General features: G+C 39.3%; 1 long non-coding RNA gene across 1 annotated transcript; it reads right to left on the bottom strand.

Annotated features, from left to right (window-relative positions):
* Positions 1-19,512: 19,512 nt before the first annotated feature.
* LOC121747070 lies at positions 19,513-22,089 on the bottom strand. Its single transcript, XR_006039120.1, has 3 exons — positions 21,567-22,089; positions 20,095-20,154; positions 19,513-19,570 (listed from the first exon to the last, which is right to left on the bottom strand). It is a non-coding gene; the product is annotated as an uncharacterized LOC121747070 (long non-coding RNA).
* Positions 22,090-24,304: the final 2,215 nt, after the last annotated feature.

Raw genomic sequence — 24,304 nt, 5'->3', positions numbered from 1 at the left:
TCAAAACTGAAAGTGATTCACAACCTTGACATAGAAGAGGGAAAATAATGGCACATTACCTTGCAAAAGAAGGCATTTAATATCTTAATTCAACAAAAAGTATTTTGATCAAGGGGGTGCGAGAAAATGAAATTCATGGGAATCCAAGTAAGTGTTGCTGATGAATCTTCTTGGTTAACTACAATGGTGATACTCCCTTGTTTAATTCCTTATAGAGGATGGTAAATGAGTTATGGGAAACTTTCGTCACAAGCTACTTTCACCTTACGATCACGTCAGATGACCATATGTGGAGATTATGACTCCTTGGTACTCTCGGTTCGTCAGAACTGTCATCCTCGTAACACGCCGTTTCTGTTTACTTATTATTGTAAAGCTAGATTCTTTGTTTACATTGTAATCATATTCTCTTGCCATGTATGTGTTCATCGCTTAGTTGGATCAAAGGTATGATCCTTTGGAGTGATTGGATTGTCAAGAAAGACAATGGCTACCCAGATTATTCATGTCATTGGGACGTAGAAAATGACATCCAACCTCTATCACCTTTCTAGAAACATCGTTTTGTTCTATGTTGGATTGTTTTTCTCGAAGTTTCTTTCTTATCGCTTCATTTTCTTTTCGTCGCTCGGGAAAGCGAGAAATGTTCATACTGTACTTCTAAGTTCGAGTTCATATTGTGTTCTAGAAGGAACGCATAACTAAGTAATCTAAGTTCCTTGGAAATTTCGATTTTCCCTTACCAGCAACATGATTCAATGACTAACTCAAAAAAAAGAGATATCATTTCACCAATTGGTACCAGACTCGTATACTTTATACTTTCATATTTCAGTATTTTTTTTTTCCATTTAGGGAAAGTTACTTCTTTTATTCATACATTCGCAGTCTTTAGCCAAGAAAAGACATACTAACTCTTTCTTTAAGCATGCTACCAAATCAAGAAACATCAACTCTTTCTTTAAAATTCGTATTTTCATCTGTTCACTCAAATTAACTACATGAGTTATTTCTCCATTTCAAACTTTTAAACATCTTGACTTTCTTTTGAAAAAGAACAAGTTACCTTTTTCCTCGTTGAGCGCGATTGGTGGGAGTGCTAAGAGCATTTTCATTGATTAGACAGTCTAGTGGAACAAGGCTAGACTAAATATTTTCAAAGAAGACTCTCGGGTTCAGAGCGGAAAGAATGCTCTGATACCACTCTGTCACGACCGCATTTTCTAAGGATAGAAAACACGGTTGATCGCGACTAGGGGAGGAGTTAAAGAAGCGGGGAAGAAAGGGGAAAAACAACACAACTCGACCATAGCTCCAAAAAAAATGGGAAAAACTCGAAATAAAATCAGAGTTTTGAACAAAATAGACTTGAGTCTTTTAAGATGCACAACGGAAGCAAATGAACGCGGTTCCATGTATGAAGACATGAACCTCCGAGAGTCAAAATCTGACTGAATTAGATGTCTTGTCTCAATAGCACTTCCTCTACCACTTCGCTGCTCAACCTGCACATTTAGAAATATATGCAGGGCTGAGTACAAAAAGTACTCAGTGAACACATTGCCGAAAATTACACATATACATTTGAAAATATTGTCAAGCCATCATCACAGTAACACTCGGGGTGTTATTGAAAAGGCCCGAGCTTACTAAAAATATCACATTGGGTTGCAACCCCTTTTCCTGTACTTTAGCCATATCTGATCACACTGTGCCGCTGAGATGGTGTTCTCATACGGTCACCTTCCCTGCCCAACACGTCAGAGGTATCCTTGTGCCTGGAAGGTGGCCACCTTCCACGGTCACCTTCTCTGCCGTTCACGGCCAGAGGTTCCAAGTAGGGACACCACCCTACCCGGACTAAAAATCGAATCGATTCACATATTTCATCGTTCATAATTCACTTGGCCGTAGCCAACAGATAGGCATCATAACAAAACATTTGTGGCAAGACAACATCATTAAAATCACGAACATGTGTTCGTGTTTTCATAAAATACGATTTGTATTTTAGTATAAGAAAGCTCACCTGGATCATTTAGTTCCTTTAACTTGAAATTCTCGCTCCAACTTTACTTGCGAAGGTACCCTTTTGAAAATATCACAATATAATAATACACTAATTAGACTCAAGGACAAAACTACTTAAATTAGAATGCATGCACCCTCATTAAAATCTTTTATCTCGTTTCTCGGTTTTTGCGTATTTTTTTATTATTCGGCGGCCGCCCAAGGCGTCGCGGGGCGATGTCGGTCGGCCGCTTACGCCCATAATTCCTCCGGCAGCTCCTCGTATTTTCCATCATAATATCGAATAAAAAAAAATCCCAAAATTTATTTAAGCGCATAATTGAATTATCGCAACTATTTCCCGTTGTTAAGAAAATTTATATGTTTTCCGGGCTTGGGATAAATTATTCATACTTCAAAATTATTTCGGGATTTAATTTAATAATTTCGTCAAGATTAATTATCGACCCAAAGATTTATTTAAAAACCCCAAAGCTTAATTATTTCCCCACCTTATATCTCCAATTAAAATTTTAAAGCCCAAACAATTAGATGGAGCCCATAGATTTAATACATCCTCCCATTTAAATTATGAGGCCCAACTTTAAATAAATCATCCCATTTAACTTATGAGGCCCAAAAGTTTTTTTTTTTTTTAAAAAGACAAGCCCAACTTCTTCTCCATCATCTCCCACATCTTTCTCCCCCTTTCTCACTCTCTCTCTCTTCGACCAAATCTAGGATTGTAGCGAATTCTCCCAATTCCAGTTGCCTTCTCCGATTTAGACCGCAACGGACCTAACCGTGCGTCGCCGTCGCAGTGGTGCCGCCGATCCGCCGGGAAGTGCTGCTGTCTCGCCGGTCAGCCTCCGCCAGCCTTCGCCGCACGCCGCTGTACCTTCGGGCTCCTCCACCGCACGAAGCCGCTGCTGCTGGCGGAGTGGAGAAATCCTGTCGCCGTTCCGCCGGGAAGAGCTGCTGCTGGCCGCGCTCGGCTTCCGTCACCGACGCTCAGAGCCGTCTCCAGCCGCTGCACCCGACGCCGTCGCTGCTGTGCGGTTCAACCTCCGCCGCGAGGGGTGCCGCCATCGGTCGGCCTCAGCGGCGATTCGCACCGCTGCTGTCAGCAGCGTCCAGCCACCGCCGCAGTCAGCAGCGCCCAGCAACCGCTGCCGTCAATGCACAGAGCCGTCGCCATCACTGTCGGCTTCTCCGCCGGTTCGCACAGTTGTCCAAACTCGCCCCGAACAGCTCCGAAACGACACCGCACAGCCCCGAAACCAACCCGAACCACACCGCAAGTTAAGTCCCTTTTACAAATTATTTTCTTTCGCAGAGGGTGTTCGTTATTGATTGATGAGAAATTGTTCGAATTAGGTTGCTTGTTGATTGAGAGTTTATTCGCATTAATTGTGGGAGATTAGTGTATGATGCTAAGTTGGGAGAAAAAGCATATGTTCATGATTTGAAATTGAGTAGTGAGGATTCATACCTTCTGTCGATCTGAATTTTGGGGTGCAAAAGGAGTAATTCTTTGGACTTGCAGATTCGTTTCTTGAATTGAACTTGAAAAGAATAAGTGTTGGTTTTCTTGCTTGCAGGGGACGATAGGTGAGGGAAAAATGATTTGTATAAATGTACATGTACAGAAAAAGATGGCAAGTGGCGTATCTTGAAATATTCTGTTAGAGAATGATGGCTTCTACTGCAATCTATTAATGCAGCATTTAATGTTTTGTCTGAAAAGATCAATCCCTTAGGATCTGCCATATCCGTTTTTTTTTTCTTTTGTTTATTTTATTTTTTTATTAAATTAATTGTTTGAGTATTTGTTCACTTGTTCGTTTAATTTGGTGTAGGTATACTCGGTTCAAGTTCGTGGCTGCCCGCGCTGAAGTACCCGATTTGCTTAGAACGTAGGATGAATTAAATTTTGTTGGACTTTTGTTGGATGTATCGGATATTAAAATTTTGATTTTTGGGATCTGATTCTTTTATTATACATATATATATATATTATATATATTTCTAATGTTATAAACAACAACGACACTCTATCGTAGTTCGAAATTAATTACGCAAAAGTCACTTATATAAATAATCAAGCTAATAATATAGTTTATAATAATATCGACTTAGCGGGTCGTTACATTCTACCCCTCTTAAAAGAAATTTCGTCCCGAAATTTAGGATGTATTTAGACAAAAAGCTCGGGACATTTCTCTTCTAGCCCTCATGTTGCTTCTACCTGTTCATGGTGTTTCCACAAAACCTTCATTGTAGTAATCGACTTATTCCGAAGTTGCTGCACATTTCGATATTGTATTTCTACCGGCTTTTCTTCGTAACTTAGGTTAGGCTCTAGAGTGATTTCTTCGTGGCGAATCACATGTTTTGGATCGAACACGTACCTTCAAAGTTGGGAGACGTGGAATACGTTGTGAACGTTCCCAAAGTTGGATGGTAATGCCAAACGATATACTACTGGGCCCACTTCTTCCAGAATTTCATAGGGTCCAATAAATCGTGGTTTTAACTTACCCTTGAGTCCAAATCTAGTTATCCCTTTGGAGGGGATACTTTCAAGAATATTTTATCCCCGATGTTAAATTTCAATCCGATTCGACGTTCGTCGGCGTATGATTTTTTTTTTTCTGCTGTGATCAATGTCTTGCCTCCCATGAGGGTCTCACTCGAGGAAATATAGAGTTGATCTAACCGTTTTAACTATGATAGGAACTGGATTTGGGATTCCAAGAGAAATATTCGAATCGTCCTTGCTTTGTGTACGCTCCAAGATAGTCATGAAAATAAAACGATTATAATTATTTCGATTACGTGAGTGTTTGGTTCACCACAAACTCTCACCAGTAACTTGCAACAAAGATTTTCGTGAAGTGCAAAAACTAGGCTCAATTGGGCTCATTATGCTCACTCCCAGAAAAGAAAAGATACAACTTCAAAGGGCTATACCCATAGAGCTTGGAAATTTTATTGTGGGAAGAGCTTGCCAGATAGAATAAATCGCGAAAGTGAGGGTATGATGAATAGAATGTAGATGTCAACAATAAGTTGTCAATAATATAATCAAAATTTACAGTGAAGTAGAAAAGATTCAAGAATCCCCAGATGATAATAGGAAGACCTGAGATGGTTGGTTACAAATGGATTTGAAAGAATAGGAAAAACAAACAATTGCAATTTGCTCAACAACACTGCGATAGAAGATCGTATCAACAGAATTTTTAGAGTTTATAAGTAGTTCAGGGAAACTAACTAATAAAGAGGGCAACAAGAAGAAATTAGCCAAGGGAGAAGCAATATGCCGGGTTTAACATGGAGCTTGCAGCAAAGCTCAAATCAAGAGACAACAGTCATATTTGAATTCAGAAGATGAGAGTACTCATGTAAAATAAAGACCTTGTTAATAAGTATGTCTGAAAACACAAAGGGTCAAATTAAAAGGTTTAAGGTCTCAACAGATGGCTGTTCCAATATAGTAAGACTGAAAATGATTGGTCTCAAGCGGATTTGAGAAAGAAGAATAACAAGGAACTACCCTTTTGGGTAAACAACATCGTGATACTATATCACGTTAACGAATTCACAAAGTTTATAACCAAATCACGGGAATTAACTAGTAGAGAAGACAATCAGAGCAAACTAGTTTGGGAAGAGAGCAAATTACTTTAGACTTGGAGTTGCTAAAGAGCTCAAAGCATGATGGAATAATTGTAGTGGAATTAATAAGAGGGAACTACTCATATAAAATAAAGAGCTTGTCAAGAAGCACTTTTGAAAACAAAAAGGTCCACTAATGATCTTTGAGGAATATATCATTGAGAAGACAATTGTTTAGGGAAACATGTTCATTCTGAAGGCTATAAATAAAGCAGCTCCGAGTATAAGAGTTTGCTGGCAAGAATTCAGAGAGTCAAAGTATTGCTTTTATACAGAATGAGTAAAGAAGGACCGTAGTCACTGGAGGTTATCAGAAAACATGAGGGAGCAAGCTCAAAACTGAAAGTGATTCACAACCTTGACATAGAAGAGGGAAAATAATGGCACATTACCTTGCAAAAGAAGGCATTTAATATCTTAATTCAACAAAAAGTATTTTGATCAAGGGGGTGCGAGAAAATGAAATTCATGGGAATCCAAGTAAGTGTTGCTGATGAATCTTCTTGGTTAACTACAATGGTGATACTCCCTTGTTTAATTCCTTATAGAGGATGGTAAATGAGTTATGGGAAACTTTCGTCACAAGCTACTTTCACCTTACGATCACGTCAGATGACCATATGTGGAGATTATGACTCCTTGGTACTCTCGGTTCGTCAGAACTGTCATCCTCGTAACACGCCGTTTCTGTTTACTTATTATTGTAAAGCTAGATTCTTTGTTTACATTGTAATCATATTCTCTTGCCATGTATGTGTTCATCGCTTAGTTGGATCAAAGGTATGATCCTTTGGAGTGATTGGATTGTCAAGAAAGACAATGGCTACCCAGATTATTCATGTCATTGGGACGTAGAAAATGACATCCAACCTCTATCACCTTTCTAGAAACATCGTTTTGTTCTATGTTGGATTGTTTTTCTCGAAGTTTCTTTCTTATCGCTTCATTTTCTTTTCGTCGCTCGGGAAAGCGAGAAATGTTCATACTGTACTTCTAAGTTCGAGTTCATATTGTGTTCTAGAAGGAACGCATAACTAAGTAATCTAAGTTCCTTGGAAATTTCGATTTTCCCTTACCAGCAACATGATTCAATGACTAACTCAAAAAAAGAGATATCATTTCACCAATTGGTACCAGACTCGTATACTTTATACTTTCATATTTCAGTATTTTTTTTTTCCATTTAGGGAAAGTTACTTCTTTTATTCATACATTCGCAGTCTTTAGCCAAGAAAAGACATACTAACTCTTTCTTTAAGCATGCTACCAAATCAAGAAACATCAACTCTTTCTTTAAAATTCGTATTTTCATCTGTTCACTCAAATTAACTACATGAGTTATTTCTCCATTTCAAACTTTTAAACATCTTGACTTTCTTTTGAAAAAGAACAAGTTACCTTTTTCCTCGTTGAGCGCGATTGGTGGGAGTGCTAAGAGCATTTTCATTGATTAGACAGTCTAGTGGAACAAGGCTAGACTAAATATTTTCAAAGAAGACTCTCGGGTTCAGAGCGGAAAGAATGCTCTGATACCACTCTGTCACGACCGCATTTTCTAAGGATAGAAAACACGGTTGATCGCGACTAGGGGAGGAGTTAAAGAAGCGGGGAAGAAAGGGGAAAAACAACACAACTCGACCATAGCTCCAAAAAAAATGGGAAAAACTCGAAATAAAATCAGAGTTTTGAACAAAATAGACTTGAGTCTTTTAAGATGCACAACGGAAGCAAATGAACGCGGTTCCATGTATGAAGACATGAACCTCCGAGAGTCAAAATCTGACTGAATTAGATGTCTTGTCTCAATAGCACTTCCTCTACCACTTCGCTGCTCAACCTGCACATTTAGAAATATATGCAGGGCTGAGTACAAAAAGTACTCAGTGAACACATTGCCGAAAATTACACATATACATTTGAAAATATTGTCAAGCCATCATCACAGTAACACTCGGGGTGTTATTGAAAAGGCCCGAGCTTACTAAAAATATCACATTGGGTTGCAACCCCTTTTCCTGTACTTTAGCCATATCTGATCACATTGTGCCGCTGAGATGGTGTTCTCATACGGTCACCTTCCCTGCCCAACACGTCAGAGGTATCCTTGTGCCTGGAAGGTGGCCACCTTCCACGGTCACCTTCTCTGCCGTTCACGGCCAGAGGTTCCAAGTAGGGACACCACCCTACCCGGACTAAAAATCGAATCGATTCACATATTTCATCGTTCATAATTCACTTGGCCGTAGCCAACAGATAGGCATCATAACAAAACATTTGTGGCAAGACAACATCATTAAAATCACGAACATGTGTTCGTGTTTTCATAAAATACGATTTGTATTTTAGTATAAGAAAGCTCACCTGGATCATTTAGTTCCTTTAACTTGAAATTCTCGCTCCAACTTTACTTGCGAAGGTACCCTTTTGAAAATATCACAATATAATAATACACTAATTAGACTCAAGGACAAAACTACTTAAATTAGAATGCATGCACCCTCATTAAAATCTTTTATCTCGTTTCTCGATTTTTGCGTATTTTTTTATTATTCGGCGGCCGCCCAAGGCGTCGCGGGGCGATGTCGGTCGGCCGCTTACGCCCATAATTCCTCCGGCAGCTCCTCGTATTTTCCATCATAATATCGAATAAAAAAAAATCCCAAAATTTATTTAAGCGCATAATTGAATTATCGCAACTATTTCCCGTTGTTAAGAAAATTTATATGTTTTCCGGGCTTGGGATAAATTATTCATACTTCAAAATTATTTCGGGATTTAATTTAATAATTTCGTCAAGATTAATTATCGACCCAAAGATTTATTTAAAAACCCCAAAGCTTAATTATTTCCCCACCTTATATCTCCAATTAAAATTTTAAAGCCCAAACAATTAGATGGAGCCCATAGATTTAATACATCCTCCCATTTAAATTATGAGGCCCAACTTTAAATAAATCATCCCATTTAACTTATGAGGCCCAAAAGTTTTTTTTTTTTTAAAAAGACAAGCCCAACTTCTTCTCCATCATCTCCCACATCTTTCTCCCTCTTTCTCACTCTCTCTCTCTTCGACCAAATCTAGGATTGTAGCGAATTCTCCCAATTCCAGTTGCCTTCTCCGATTTAGACCGCAACGGACCTAACCGTGCGTCGCCGTCGCAGTGGTGCCGCCGATCCGCCGGGAAGTGCTGCTGTCTCGCCGGTCAGCCTCCGCCAGCCTTCGCCGCACGCCGCTGTACCTTCGGGCTCCTCCACCGCACGAAGCCGCTGCTGCTGGCGGAGTGGAGAAATCCTGTCGCCGTTCCGCCGGGAAGAGCTGCTGCTGGCCGCGCTCGGCTTCCGTCACCGACGCTCAGAGCCGTCTCCAGCCGCTGCACCCGACGCCGTCGCTGCTGTGCGGTTCAACCTCCGCCGCGAGGGGTGCCGCCATCGGTCGGCCTCAGCGGCGATTCGCACCGCTGCTGTCAGCAGCGTCCAGCCACCGCCGCAGTCAGCAGCGCCCAGCAACCGCTGCCGTCAATGCACAGAGCCGTCGCCATCACTGTCGGCTTCTCCGCCGGTTCGCACAGTTGTCCAAACTCGCCCCGAACAGCTCCGAAACGACACCGCACAGCCCCGAAACCAACCCGAACCACACCGCAAGTTAAGTCCCTTTTACAAATTATTTTCTTTCGCAGAGGGTGTTCGTTATTGATTGATGAGAAATTGTTCGAATTAGGTTGCTTGTTGATTGAGAGTTTATTCGCATTAATTGTGGGAGATTAGTGTATGATGCTAAGTTGGGAGAAAAAGCATATGTTCATGATTTGAAATTGAGTAGTGAGGATTCATACCTTCTGTCGATCTGAATTTTGGGGTGCAAAAGGAGTAATTCTTTGGACTTGCAGATTCGTTTCTTGAATTGAACTTGAAAAGAATAAGTGTTGGTTTTCTTGCTTGCAGGGGACGATAGGTGAGGGAAAAATGATTTGTATAAATGTACATGTACAGAAAAAGATGGCAAGTGGCGTATCTTGAAATATTCTGTTAGAGAATGATGGCTTCTACTGCAATCTATTAATGCAGCATTTAATGTTTTGTCTGAAAAGATCAATCCCTTAGGATCTGCCATATCCGTTTTTTTTTTCTTTTGTTTATTTTATTTTTTTATTAAATTAATTGTTTGAGTATTTGTTCACTTGTTCGTTTAATTTGGTGTAGGTATACTCGGTTCAAGTTCGTGGCTGCCCGCGCTGAAGTACCCGATTTGCTTAGAACGTAGGATGAATTAAATTTTGTTGGACTTTTGTTGGATGTATCGGATATTAAAATTTTGATTTTTGGGATCTGATTCTTTTATTATACATATATATATATTATATATATTTCTAATGTTATAAACAACAACGACACTCTATCGTAGTACGAAATTAATTACGCAAAAGTCACTTATATAAATAATCAAGCTAATAATATAGTTTATAATAATATCGACTTAGCGGGTCGTTACATTCTACCCCTCTTAAAAGAAATTTCGTCCCGAAATTTAGGATGTATTTAGACAAAAAGCTCGGGACATTTCTCTTCTAGCCCTCATGTTGCTTCTACCTGTTCATGGTGTTTCCACAAAACCTTCATTGTAGTAATCGACTTATTCCGAAGTTGCTGCACATTTCGATATTGTATTTCTACCGGCTTTTCTTCGTAACTTAGGTTAGGCTCTAGAGTGATTTCTTCGTGGCGAATCACATGTTTTGGATCGAACACGTACCTTCAAAGTTGGGAGACGTGGAATACGTTGTGAACGTTCCCAAAGTTGGATGGTAATGCCAAACGATATACTACTGGGCCCACTTCTTCCAGAATTTCATAGGGTCCAATAAATCGTGGTTTTAACTTACCCTTGAGTCCAAATCTAGTTATCCCTTTGGAGGGGATACTTTCAAGAATATTTTATCCCCGATGTTAAATTTCAATCCGATTCGACGTTCGTCGGCGTATGATTTTTTTTTTCTGCTGTGATCAATGTCTTGCCTCCCATGAGGGTCTCACTCGAGGAAATATAGAGTTGATCTAACCGTTTTAACTATGATAGGAACTGGATTTGGGATTCCAAGAGAAATATTCGAATCGTCCTTGCTTTGTGTACGCTCCAAGATAGTCATGAAAATAAAACGATTATAATTATTTCGATTACGTGAGTGTTTGGTTCACCACAAACTCTCACCAGTAACTTGCAACAAAGATTTTCGTGAAGTGCAAAAACTAGGCTCAATTGGGCTCATTATGCTCACTCCCAGAAAAGAAAAGATACAACTTCAAAGGGCTATACCCATAGAGCTTGGAAATTTTATTGTGGGAAGAGCTTGCCAGATAGAATAAATCGCGAAAGTGAGGGTATGATGAATAGAATGTAGATGTCAACAATAAGTTGTCAATAATATAATCAAAATTTACAGTGAAGTAGAAAAGATTCAAGAATCCCCAGATGATAATAGGAAGACCTGAGATGGTTGGTTACAAATGGATTTGAAAGAATAGGAAAAACAAACAATTGCAATTTGCTCAACAACACTGCGATAGAAGATCGTATCAACAGAATTTTTAGAGTTTATAAGTAGTTCAGGGAAACTAACTAATAAAGAGGGCAACAAGAAGAAATTAGCCAAGGGAGAAGCAATATGCCGGGTTTAACATGGAGCTTGCAGCAAAGCTCAAATCAAGAGACAACAGTCATATTTGAATTCAGAAGATGAGAGTACTCATGTAAAATAAAGACCTTGTTAATAAGTATGTCTGAAAACACAAAGGGTCAAATTAAAAGGTTTAAGGTCTCAACAGATGGCTGTTCCAATATAGTAAGACTGAAAATGATTGGTCTCAAGCGGATTTGAGAAAGAAGAATAACAAGGAACTACCCTTTTGGGTAAACAACATCGTGATACTATATCACGTTAACGAATTCACAAAGTTTATAACCAAATCACGGGAATTAACTAGTAGAGAAGACAATCAGAGCAAACTAGTTTGGGAAGAGAGCAAATTACTTTAGACTTGGAGTTGCTAAAGAGCTCAAAGCATGATGGAATAATTGTAGTGGAATTAATAAGAGGGAACTACTCATATAAAATAAAGAGCTTGTCAAGAAGCACTTTTGAAAACAAAAAGGTCCACTAATGATCTTTGAGGAATATATCATTGAGAAGACAATTGTTTAGGGAAACATGTTCATTCTGAAGGCTATAAATAAAGCAGCTCCGAGTATAAGAGTTTGCTGGCAAGAATTCAGAGAGTCAAAGTATTGCTTTTATACAGAATGAGTAAAGAAGGACCGTAGTCACTGGAGGTTATCAGAAAACATGAGGGAGCAAGCTCAAAACTGAAAGTGATTCACAACCTTGACATAGAAGAGGGAAAATAATGGCACATTACCTTGCAAAAGAAGGCATTTAATATCTTAATTCAACAAAAAGTATTTTGATCAAGGGGGTGCGAGAAAATGAAATTCATGGGAATCCAAGTAAGTGTTGCTGATGAATCTTCTTGGTTAACTACAATGGTGATACTCCCTTGTTTAATTCCTTATAGAGGATGGTAAATGAGTTATGGGAAACTTTCGTCACAAGCTACTTTCACCTTACGATCACGTCAGATGACCATATGTGGAGATTATGACTCCTTGGTACTCTCGGTTCGTCAGAACTGTCATCCTCGTAACACGCCGTTTCTGTTTACTTATTATTGTAAAGCTAGATTCTTTGTTTACATTGTAATCATATTCTCTTGCCATGTATGTGTTCATCGCTTAGTTGGATCAAAGGTATGATCCTTTGGAGTGATTGGATTGTCAAGAAAGACAATGGCTACCCAGATTATTCATGTCATTGGGACGTAGAAAATGACATCCAACCTCTATCACCTTTCTAGAAACATCGTTTTGTTCTATGTTGGATTGTTTTTCTCGAAGTTTCTTTCTTATCGCTTCATTTTCTTTTCGTCGCTCGGGAAAGCGAGAAATGTTCATACTGTACTTCTAAGTTCGAGTTCATATTGTGTTCTAGAAGGAACGCATAACTAAGTAATCTAAGTTCCTTGGAAATTTCGATTTTCCCTTACCAGCAACATGATTCAATGACTAACTCAAAAAAAAGAGATATCATTTCACCAATTGGTACCAGACTCGTATACTTTATACTTTCATATTTCAGTATTTTTTTTTTCCATTTAGGGAAAGTTACTTCTTTTATTCATACATTCGCAGTCTTTAGCCAAGAAAAGACATACTAACTCTTTCTTTAAGCATGCTACCAAATCAAGAAACATCAACTCTTTCTTTAAAATTCGTATTTTCATCTGTTCACTCAAATTAACTACATGAGTTATTTCTCCATTTCAAACTTTTAAACATCTTGACTTTCTTTTGAAAAAGAACAAGTTACCTTTTTCCTCGTTGAGCGCGATTGGTGGGAGTGCTAAGAGCATTTTCATTGATTAGACAGTCTAGTGGAACAAGGCTAGACTAAATATTTTCAAAGAAGACTCTCGGGTTCAGAGCGGAAAGAATGCTCTGATACCACTCTGTCACGACCGCATTTTCTAAGGATAGAAAACACGGTTGATCGCGACTAGGGGAGGAGTTAAAGAAGCGGGGAAGAAAGGGGAAAAACAACACAACTCGACCATAGCTCCAAAAAAAATGGGAAAAACTCGAAATAAAATCAGAGTTTTGAACAAAATAGACTTGAGTCTTTTAAGATGCACAACGGAAGCAAATGAACGCGGTTCCATGTATGAAGACATGAACCTCCGAGAGTCAAAATCTGACTGAATTAGATGTCTTGTCTCAATAGCACTTCCTCTACCACTTCGCTGCTCAACCTGCACATTTAGAAATATATGCAGGGCTGAGTACAAAAAGTACTCAGTGAACACATTGCCGAAAATTACACATATACATTTGAAAATATTGTCAAGCCATCATCACAGTAACACTCGGGGTGTTATTGAAAAGGCCCGAGCTTACTAAAAATATCACATTGGGTTGCAACCCCTTTTCCTGTACTTTAGCCATATCTGATCACATTGTGCCGCTGAGATGGTGTTCTCATACGGTCACCTTCCCTGCCCAACACGTCAGAGGTATCCTTGTGCCTGGAAGGTGGCCACCTTCCACGGTCACCTTCTCTGCCGTTCACGGCCAGAGGTTCCAAGTAGGGACACCACCCTACCCGGACTAAAAATCGAATCGATTCACATATTTCATCGTTCATAATTCACTTGGCCGTAGCCAACAGATAGGCATCATAACAAAACATTTGTGGCAAGACAACATCATTAAAATCACGAACATGTGTTCGTGTTTTCATAAAATACGATTTGTATTTTAGTATAAGAAAGCTCACCTGGATCATTTAGTTCCTTTAACTTGAAATTCTCGCTCCAACTTTACTTGCGAAGGTACCCTTTTGAAAATATCACAATATAATAATACACTAATTAGACTCAAGGACAAAACTACTTAAATTAGAATGCATGCACCCTCATTAAAATCTTTTATCTCGTTTCTCGATTTTTGCGTATTTTTTTATTATTCGGCGGCCGCCCAAGGCGTCGCGGGGCGATGTCGGTCGGCCGCTTACGCCCATAATTCCTCCGGCAGCTCCTCGTATTTTCCATCATAATATCGAATAAAAAAAATCCCAAAATTTATTTAAGCGCATAATTGAATTATCGCAACTATTTCCCGTTGTTAAGAAAATTTATATGTTTTCCGGGCTTGGGATAAATTATTCATACTTCAAAATTATTTCGGGATTTAATTTAATAATTTCGTCAAGATTAATTATCGACCCAAAGATTTATTTAAAAACCCCAAAGCTTAATTATTTCCCCACCTTATATCTCCAATTAAAATTTTAAAGCCCAAACAATTAGATGGAGCCCATAGATTTAATACATCCTCCCATTTAAATTATGAGGCCCAACTTTAAATAAATCATCCCATTTAACTTATGAGGCCCAAAAGTTTTTTTTTTTTTAAAAAAGACAAGCCCAACTTCTTCTCCATCATCTCCCACATCTTTCTCCCTCTTTCTCACTCTCTCTCTCTTCGACCAAATCTAGGATTGTAGCGAATTCTCCCAATTCCAGTTGCCTTCTCCGATTTAGACCGCAACGGACCTAACCGTGCGTCGCCGTCGCAGTGGTGCCGCCGATCCGCCGGGAAGTGCTGCTGTCTCGCCGGTCAGCCTCCGCCAGCCTTCGCCGCACGCCGCTGTACCTTCGGGCTCCTCCACCGCACGAAGCCGCTGCTGCTGGCGGAGTGGAGAAATCCTGTCGCCGTTCCGCCGGGAAGAGCTGCTGCTGGCCGCGCTCGGCTTCCGTCACCGACGCTCAGAGCCGTCTCCAGCCGCTGCACCCGACGCCGTCGCTGCTGTGCGGTTCAACCTCCGCCGCGAGGGGTGCCGCCATCGGTCGGCCTCAGCGGCGATTCGCACCGCTGCTGTCAGCAGCGTCCAGCCACCGCCGCAGTCAGCAGCGCCCAGCAACCGCTGCCGTCAATGCACAGAGCCGTCGCCATCACTGTCGGCTTCTCCGCCGGTTCGCACAGTTGTCCAAACTCGCCCCGAACAGCTCCGAAACGACACCGCACAGCCCCGAAACCAACCCGAACCACACCGCAAGTTAAGTCCCTTTTACAAATTATTTTCTTTCGCAGAGGGTGTTCGTTATTGATTGATGAGAAATTGTTCGAATTAGGTTGCTTGTTGATTGAGAGTTTATTCGCATTAATTGTGGGAGATTAGTGTATGATGCTAAGTTGGGAGAAAAAGCATATGTTCATGATTTGAAATTGAGTAGTGAGGATTCATACCTTCTGTCGATCTGAATTTTGGGGTGCAAAAGGAGTAATTCTTTGGACTTGCAGATTCGTTTCTTGAATTGAACTTGAAAAGAATAAGTGTTGGTTTTCTTGCTTGCAGGGGACGATAGGTGAGGGAAAAATGATTTGTATAAATGTACATGTACAGAAAAAGATGGCAAGTGGCGTATCTTGAAATATTCTGTTAGAGAATGATGGCTTCTACTGCAATCTATTAATGCAGCATTTAATGTTTTGTCTGAAAAGATCAATCCCTTAGGATCTGCCATATCCGTTTTTTTTTTCTTTTGTTTATTTTATTTTTTTATTAAATTAATTGTTTGAGTATTTGTTCACTTGTTCGTTTAATTTGGTGTAGGTATACTCGGTTCAAGTTCGTGGCTGCCCGCGCTGAAGTACCCGATTTGCTTAGAACGTAGGATGAATTAAATTTTGTTGGACTTTTGTTGGATGTATCGGATATTAAAATTTTGATTTTTGGGATCTGATTCTTTTATTATACATATATATATATTATATATATTTCTAATGTTATAAACAACAACGACACTCTATCGTAGTACGAAATTAATTACGCAAAAGTCACTTATATAAATAATCAAGCTAATAATATAGTTTATAATAATATCGACTTAGCGGGTCGTTACATTCTACCCCTCTTAAAAGAAATTTCGTCCCGAAATTTAGGATGTATTTAGACAAAAAGCTCGGGACATTTCTCTTCTAGCCCTCATGTTGCTTCTACCTGTTCATGGTGTTTCCACAAAACCTTCATTGTAGTAATCGACTTATTCCGAAGTTGCTGCACATTTCGATATTGTATTTCTACCGGCTTTTCTTCGTAACTTAGGTTAGGCTCTAGAGTGATTTCTTCGTGGCGAATCACATGTTTTGGATCGAACACGTACCTTCAAAGTTGGGAGACGTGGAATACGTTGTGAACGTTCCCAAAGTTGGATGGTAATGCCAAACGATATACTACTGGGCCCACTTCTTCCAGAATTTCATAGGGTCCAATAAATCGTGGTTTTAACTTACCCTTGAGTCCAAATCTAGTTATCCCTTTGGAGGGGATACTTTCAAGAATATTTTATCCCCGATGTTAAATTTCAATCCGATTCGACGTTCGTCGGCGTATGATTTTTTTTTTTCTGCTGTGATCAATGTCTTGCCTCCCATGAGGGTCTCACTCGAGGAAATATAGAGTTGATCTAACCGTTTTAACTATGATAGGAACTGGATTTGGGATTCCAAGAGAAATATTCGAATCGTCCTTGCTTTGTGTACGCTCCAAGATAGTCATGAAAATAAAACGATTATAATTATTTCGATTACGTGAGTGTTTGGTTCACCACAAACTCTCACCAGTAACTTGCAACAAAGATTTTCGTGAAGTGCAAAAACTAGGCTCAATTGGGCTCATTATGCTCACTCCCAGAAAAGAAAAGATACAACTTCAAAGGGCTATACCCATAGAGCTTGGAAATTTTATTGTGGGAAGAGCTTGCCAGATAGAATAAATCGCGAAAGTGAGGGTATGATGAATAGAATGTAGATGTCAACAATAAGTTGTCAATAATATAATCAAAATTTACAGTGAAGTAGAAAAGATTCAAGAATCCCCAGATGATAATAGGAAGACCTGAGATGGTTGGTTACAAATGGATTTGAAAGAATAGGAAAAACAAACAATTGCAATTTGCTCAACAACACTGCGATAGAAGATCGTATCAACAGAATTTTTAGAGTTTATAAGTAGTTCAGGGAAACTAACTAATAAAGAGGGCAACAAGAAGAAATTAGCCAAGGGAGAAGCAATATGCCGGGTTTAACATGGAGCTTGCAGCAAAGCTCAAATCAAGAGACAACAGTCATATTTGAATTCAGAAGATGAGAGTACTCATGTAAAATAAAGACCTTGTTAATAAGTATGTCTGAAAACACAAAGGGTCAAATTAAAAGGTTTAAGGTCTCAACAGATGGCTGTTCCAATATAGTAAGACTGAAAATGATTGGTCTCAAGCGGATTTGAGAAAGAAGAATAACAAGGAACTACCCTTTTGGGTAAACAACATCGTGATACTATATCACGTTAACGAATTCACAAAGTTTATAACCAAATCACGGGAATTAACTAGTAGAGAAGACAATCAGAGCAAACTAGTTTGGGAAGAGAGCAAATTACTTTAGACTTGGAGTTGCTAAAGAGCTCAAAGCATGATGGAATAATTGTAGTGGAATTAATAAGAGGGAACTACTCATATAAAATAAAGAGCTTGTCAAGAAGCACTTTTGAAAACAAAAAGGTCCACTAATGATCTTTGAGGAATATATCATTGAGAAGACAATTGTTTAGGGAAACATGTTCATTCTGAAGGCTATAAATAAAGCAGCTCCGAGTATAAGAGTTTGCTGGCAAGAATTCAGAGAGTCAAAGTATTGCTTTTATACAGAATGAGTAAAGAAGGACCGTAGTCACTGGAGGTTATCAGAAAACATGAGGGAGCAAGCTCAAAACTGAAAGTGATTCACAACCTTGACATAGAAGAGGGAAAATAATGGCACATTACCTTGCAAAAGAAGGCATTTAATATCTTAATTCAACAAAAAGTATTTTGATCAAGGGGGTGCGAGAAAATGAAATTCATGGGAATCCAAGTAAGTGTTGCTGATGAATCTTCTTGGTTAACTACAATGGTGATACTCCCTTGTTTAATTCCTTATAGAGGATGGTAAATGAGTTATGGGAAACTTTCGTCACAAGCTACTTTCACCTTACGATCACGTCAGATGACCATATGTGGAGATTATGACTCCTTGGTACTCTCGGTTCGTCAGAACTGTCATCCTCGTAACACGCCGTTTCTGTTTACTTATTATTGTAAAGCTAGATTCTTTGTTTACATTGTAATCATATTCTCTTGCCATGTATGTGTTCATCGCTTAGTTGGATCAAAGGTATGATCCTTTGGAGTGATTGGATTGTCAAGAAAGACAATGGCTACCCAGATTATTCATGTCATTGGGACGTAGAAAATGACATCCAACCTCTATCACCTTTCTAGAAACATCGTTTTGTTCTATGTTGGATTGTTTTTCTCGAAGTTTCTTTCTTATCGCTTCATTTTCTTTTCGTCGCTCGGGAAAGCGAGAAATGTTCATACTGTACTTCTAAGTTCGAGTTCATATTGTGTTCTAGAAGGAACGCATAACTAAGTAATCTAAGTTCCTTGGAAATTTCGATTTTCCCTTACCAGCAACATGATTCAATGACTAACTCAAAAAAAAGAGATATCATTTCACCAATTGGTACCAGACTCGTATACTTTATACTTTCATATTTCAGTATTTTTTTTTTTCCATTTAGGGAAAGTTACTTCTTTTATTCATACATTCGCAGTCTTTAGCCAAGAAAAGACATACTAACTCTTTCTTTAAGCATGCTACCAAATCAAGAAACATCAACTCTTTCTTTAAAATTCGTATTTTCATCTGTTCACTCAAATTAACTACATGAGTTATTTCTCCATTTCAAACTTTTAAACATCTTGACTTTCTTTTGAAAAAGAACAAGTTACCTTTTTCCTCGTTGAGCGCGATTGGTGGGAGTGCTAAGAGCATTTTCATTGATTAGACAGTCTAGTGGAACAAGGCTAGACTAAATATTTTCAAAGAAGACTCTCGGGTTCAGAGCGGAAAGAATGCTCTGATACCACTCTGTCACGACCGCATTTTCTAAGGATAGAAAACACGGTTGATCGCGACTAGGGGAGGAGTTAAAGAAGCGGGGAAGAAAGGGGAAAAACAACACAACTCGACCATAGCTCCAAAAAAAATGGGAAAAACTCGAAATAAAATCAGAGTTTTGAACAAAATAGACTTGAGTCTTTTAAGATGCACAACGGAAGCAAATGAACGCGGTTCCATGTATGAAGACATGAACCTCCGAGAGTCAAAATCTGACTGAATTAGATGTCTTGTCTCAATAGCACTTCCTCCACCACTTCGCTGCTCAACCTGCACATTTAGAAATATATGCAGGGCTGAGTACAAAAAGTACTCAGTGAACACATTGCCGAAAATTACACATATACATTTGAAAATATTGTCAAGCCATCATCACAGTAACACTCGGGGTGTTATTGAAAAGGCCCGAGCTTACTAAAAATATCACATTGGGTTGCAACCCCTTTTCCTGTACTTTAGCCATATCTGATCACATTGTGCCGCTGAGATGGTGTTCTCATACGGTCACCTTCCCTGCCCAACACGTCAGAGGTATCCTTGTGCCTGGAAGGTGGCCACCTTCCACGGTCACCTTCTCTGCCGTTCACGGCCAGAGGTTCCAAGTAGGGACACCACCCTACCCGGACTAAAAATCGAATCGATTCACATATTTCATCGTTCATAATTCACTTGGCCGTAGCCAACAGATAGGCATCATAACAAAACATTTGTGGCAAGACAACATCATTAAAATCACGAACATGTGTTCGTGTTTTCATAAAATACGATTTGTATTTTAGTATAAGAAAGCTCACCTGGATCATTTAGTTCCTTTAACTTGAAATTCTCGCTCCAACTTTACTTGCGAAGGTACCCTTTTGAAAATATCACAATATAATAATACACTAATTAGACTCAAGGACAAAACTACTTAAATTAGAATGCATGCACCCTCATTAAAATCTTTTATCTCGTTTCTCGGTTTTTGCGTATTTTTTTATTATTCGGCGGCCGCCCAAGGCGTCGCGGGGCGATGTCGGTCGGCCGCTTACGCCCATAATTCCTCCGGCAGCTCCTCGTATTTTCCATCATAATATCGAATAAAAAAAATCCCAAAATTTATTTAAGCGCATAATTGAATTATCGCAACTATTTCCCGTTGTTAAGAAAATTTATATGTTTTCCGGGCTTGGGATAAATTATTCATACTTCAAAATTATTTCGGGATTTAATTTAATAATTTCGTCAAGATTAATTATCGACCCAAAGATTTATTTAAAAACCCCAAAGCTTAATTATTTCCCCACCTTATATCTCCAATTAAAATTTTAAAGCCCAAACAATTAGATGGAGCCCATAGATTTAATACATCCTCCCATTTAAATTATGAGGCCCAACTTTAAATAAATCATCCCATTTAACTTATGAGGCCCAAAAGTTTTTTTTTTTTTTAAAAAGACAAGCCCAACTTCTTCTCCATCATCTCCCACATCTTTCTCCCTCTTTCTCACTCTCTCTCTCTTCGACCAAATCTAGGATTGTAGCGAATTCTCCCAATTCCAGTTGCCTTCTCCGATTTAGACCGCAACGGACCTAACCGTGCGTCGCCGTCGCAGTGGTGCCGCCGATCCGCCGGGAAGTGCTGCTGTCTCGCCGGTCAGCCTCCGCCAGCCTTCGCCGCACGCCGCTGTACCTTCGGGCTCCTCCACCGCACGAAGCCGCTGCTGCTGGCGGAGTGGAGAAATCCTGTCGCCGTTCCGCCGGGAAGAGCTGCTGCTGGCCGCGCTCGGCTTCCGTCACCGACGCTCAGAGCCGTCTCCAGCCGCTGCACCCGACGCCGTCGCTGCTGTGCGGTTCAACCTCCGCCGCGAGGGGTGCCGCCATCGGTCGGCCTCAGCGGCGATTCGCACCGCTGCTGTCAGCAGCGTCCAGCCACCGCCGCAGTCAGCAGCGCCCAGCAACCGCTGCCGTCAATGCACAGAGCCGTCGCCATCACTGTCGGCTTCTCCGCCGGTTCGCACAGTTGTCCAAACTCGCCCCGAACAGCTCCGAAACGACACCGCACAGCCCCGAAACCAACCCGAACCACACCGCAAGTTAAGTCCCTTTTACAAATTATTTTCTTTCGCAGAGGGTGTTCGTTATTGATTGATGAGAAATTGTTCGAATTAGGTTGCTTGTTGATTGAGAGTTTATTCGCATTAATTGTGGGAGATTAGTGTATGATGCTAAGTTGGGAGAAAAAGCATATGTTCATGATTTGAAATTGAGTAGTGAGGATTCATACCTTCTGTCGATCTGAATTTTGGGGTGCAAAAGGAGTAATTCTTTGGACTTGCAGATTCGTTTCTTGAATTGAACTTGAAAAGAATAAGTGTTGGTTTTCTTGCTTGCAGGGGACGATAGGTGAGGGAAAAATGATTTGTATAAATGTACATGTACAGAAAAAGATGGCAAGTGGCGTATCTTGAAATATTCTGTTAGAGAATGATGGCTTCTACTGCAATCTATTAATGCAGCATTTAATGTTTTGTCTGAAAAGATCAATCCCTTAGGATCTGCCATATCCGTTTTTTTTTCTTTTGTTTATTTTATTTTTTTATTAAATTAATTGTTTGAGTATTTGTTCACTTGTTCGTTTAATTTGGTGTAGGTATACTCGGTTCAAGTTCGTGGCTGCCCGCGCTGAAGTACCCGATTTGCTTAGAACGTAGGATGAATTAAATTTTGTTGGACTTTTGTTGGATGTATCGGATATTAAAATTTTGATTTTTGGGATCTGATTCTTTTATTATACATATATATATATTATATATATTTCTAATGTTATAAACAACAACGACACTCTATCGTAGTTCGAAATTAATTACGCAAAAGTCACTTATATAAATAATCAAGCTAATAATATAGTTTATAATAATATCGACTTAGCGGGTCGTTACATTCTACCCCTCTTAAAAGAAATTTCGTCCCGAAATTTAGGATGTATTTAGACAAAAAGCTCGGGACATTTCTCTTCTAGCCCTCATGTTGCTTCTACCTGTTCATGGTGTTTCCACAAAACCTTCATTGTAGTAATCGACTTATTCCGAAGTTGCTGCACATTTCGATATTGTATTTCTACCGGCTTTTCTTCGTAACTTAGGTTAGGCTCTAGAGTGATTTCTTCGTGGCGAATCACATGTTTTGGATCGAACACGTACCTTCAAAGTTGGGAGACGTGGAATACGTTGTGAACGTTCCCAAAGTTGGATGGTAATGCCAAACGATATACTACTGGGCCCACTTCTTCCAGAATTTCATAGGGTCCAATAAATCGTGGTTTTAACTTACCCTTGAGTCCAAATCTAGTTATCCCTTTGGAGGGGATACTTTCAAGAATATTTTATCCCCGATGTTAAATTTCAATCCGATTCGACGTTCGTCGGCGTATGATTTTTTTTTTCTGCTGTGATCAATGTCTTGCCTCCCATGAGGGTCTCACTCGAGGAAATATAGAGTTGATCTAACCGTTTTAACTATGATAGGAACTGGATTTGGGATTCCAAGAGAAATATTCGAATCGTCCTTGCTTTGTGTACGCTCCAAGATAGTCATGAAAATAAAACGATTATAATTATTTCGATTACGTGAGTGTTTGGTTCACCACAAACTCTCACCAGTAACTTGCAACAAAGATTTTCGTGAAGTGCAAAAACTAGGCTCAATTGGGCTCATTATGCTCACTCCCAGAAAAGAAAAGATACAACTTCAAAGGGCTATACCCATAGAGCTTGGAAATTTTATTGTGGGAAGAGCTTGCCAGATAGAATAAATCGCGAAAGTGAGGGTATGATGAATAGAATGTAGATGTCAACAATAAGTTGTCAATAATATAATCAAAATTTACAGTGAAGTAGAAAAGATTCAAGAATCCCCAGATGATAATAGGAAGACCTGAGATGGTTGGTTACAAATGGATTTGAAAGAATAGGAAAAACAAACAATTGCAATTTGCTCAACAACACTGCGATAGAAGATCGTATCAACAGAATTTTTAGAGTTTATAAGTAGTTCAGGGAAACTAACTAATAAAGAGGGCAACAAGAAGAAATTAGCCAAGGGAGAAGCAATATGCCGGGTTTAACATGGAGCTTGCAGCAAAGCTCAAATCAAGAGACAACAGTCATATTTGAATTCAGAAGATGAGAGTACTCATGTAAAATAAAGACCTTGTTAATAAGTATGTCTGAAAACACAAAGGGTCAAATTAAAAGGTTTAAGGTCTCAACAGATGGCTGTTCCAATATAGTAAGACTGAAAATGATTGGTCTCAAGCGGATTTGAGAAAGAAGAATAACAAGGAACTACCCTTTTGGGTAAACAACATCGTGATACTATATCACGTTAACGAATTCACAAAGTTTATAACCAAATCACGGGAATTAACTAGTAGAGAAGACAATCAGAGCAAACTAGTTTGGGAAGAGAGCAAATTACTTTAGACTTGGAGTTGCTAAAGAGCTCAAAGCATGATGGAATAATTGTAGTGGAATTAATAAGAGGGAACTACTCATATAAAATAAAGAGCTTGTCAAGAAGCACTTTTGAAAACAAAAAGGTCCACTAATGATCTTTGAGGAATATATCATTGAGAAGACAATTGTTTAGGGAAACATGTTCATTCTGAAGGCTATAAATAAAGCAGCTCCGAGTATAAGAGTTTGCTGGCAAGAATTCAGAGAGTCAAAGTATTGCTTTTATACAGAATGAGTAAAGAAGGACCGTAGTCACTGGAGGTTATCAGAAAACATGAGGGAGCAAGCTCAAAACTGAAAGTGATTCACAACCTTGACATAGAAGAGGGAAAATAATGGCACATTACCTTGCAAAAGAAGGCATTTAATATCTTAATTCAACAAAAAGTATTTTGATCAAGGGGGTGCGAGAAAATGAAATTCATGGGAATCCAAGTAAGTGTTGCTGATGAATCTTCTTGGTTAACTACAATGGTGATACTCCCTTGTTTAATTCCTTATAGAGGAT

Source organism: Salvia splendens, chromosome 9 (genome assembly GCF_004379255.2).
Source record: "Salvia splendens isolate huo1 chromosome 9, SspV2, whole genome shotgun sequence".
In the NCBI taxonomy this organism is placed as follows: Eukaryota; Viridiplantae; Streptophyta; class Magnoliopsida; order Lamiales; family Lamiaceae; genus Salvia; species Salvia splendens.
This window is presented reverse-complemented; position numbering and strand designations above follow the sequence as displayed.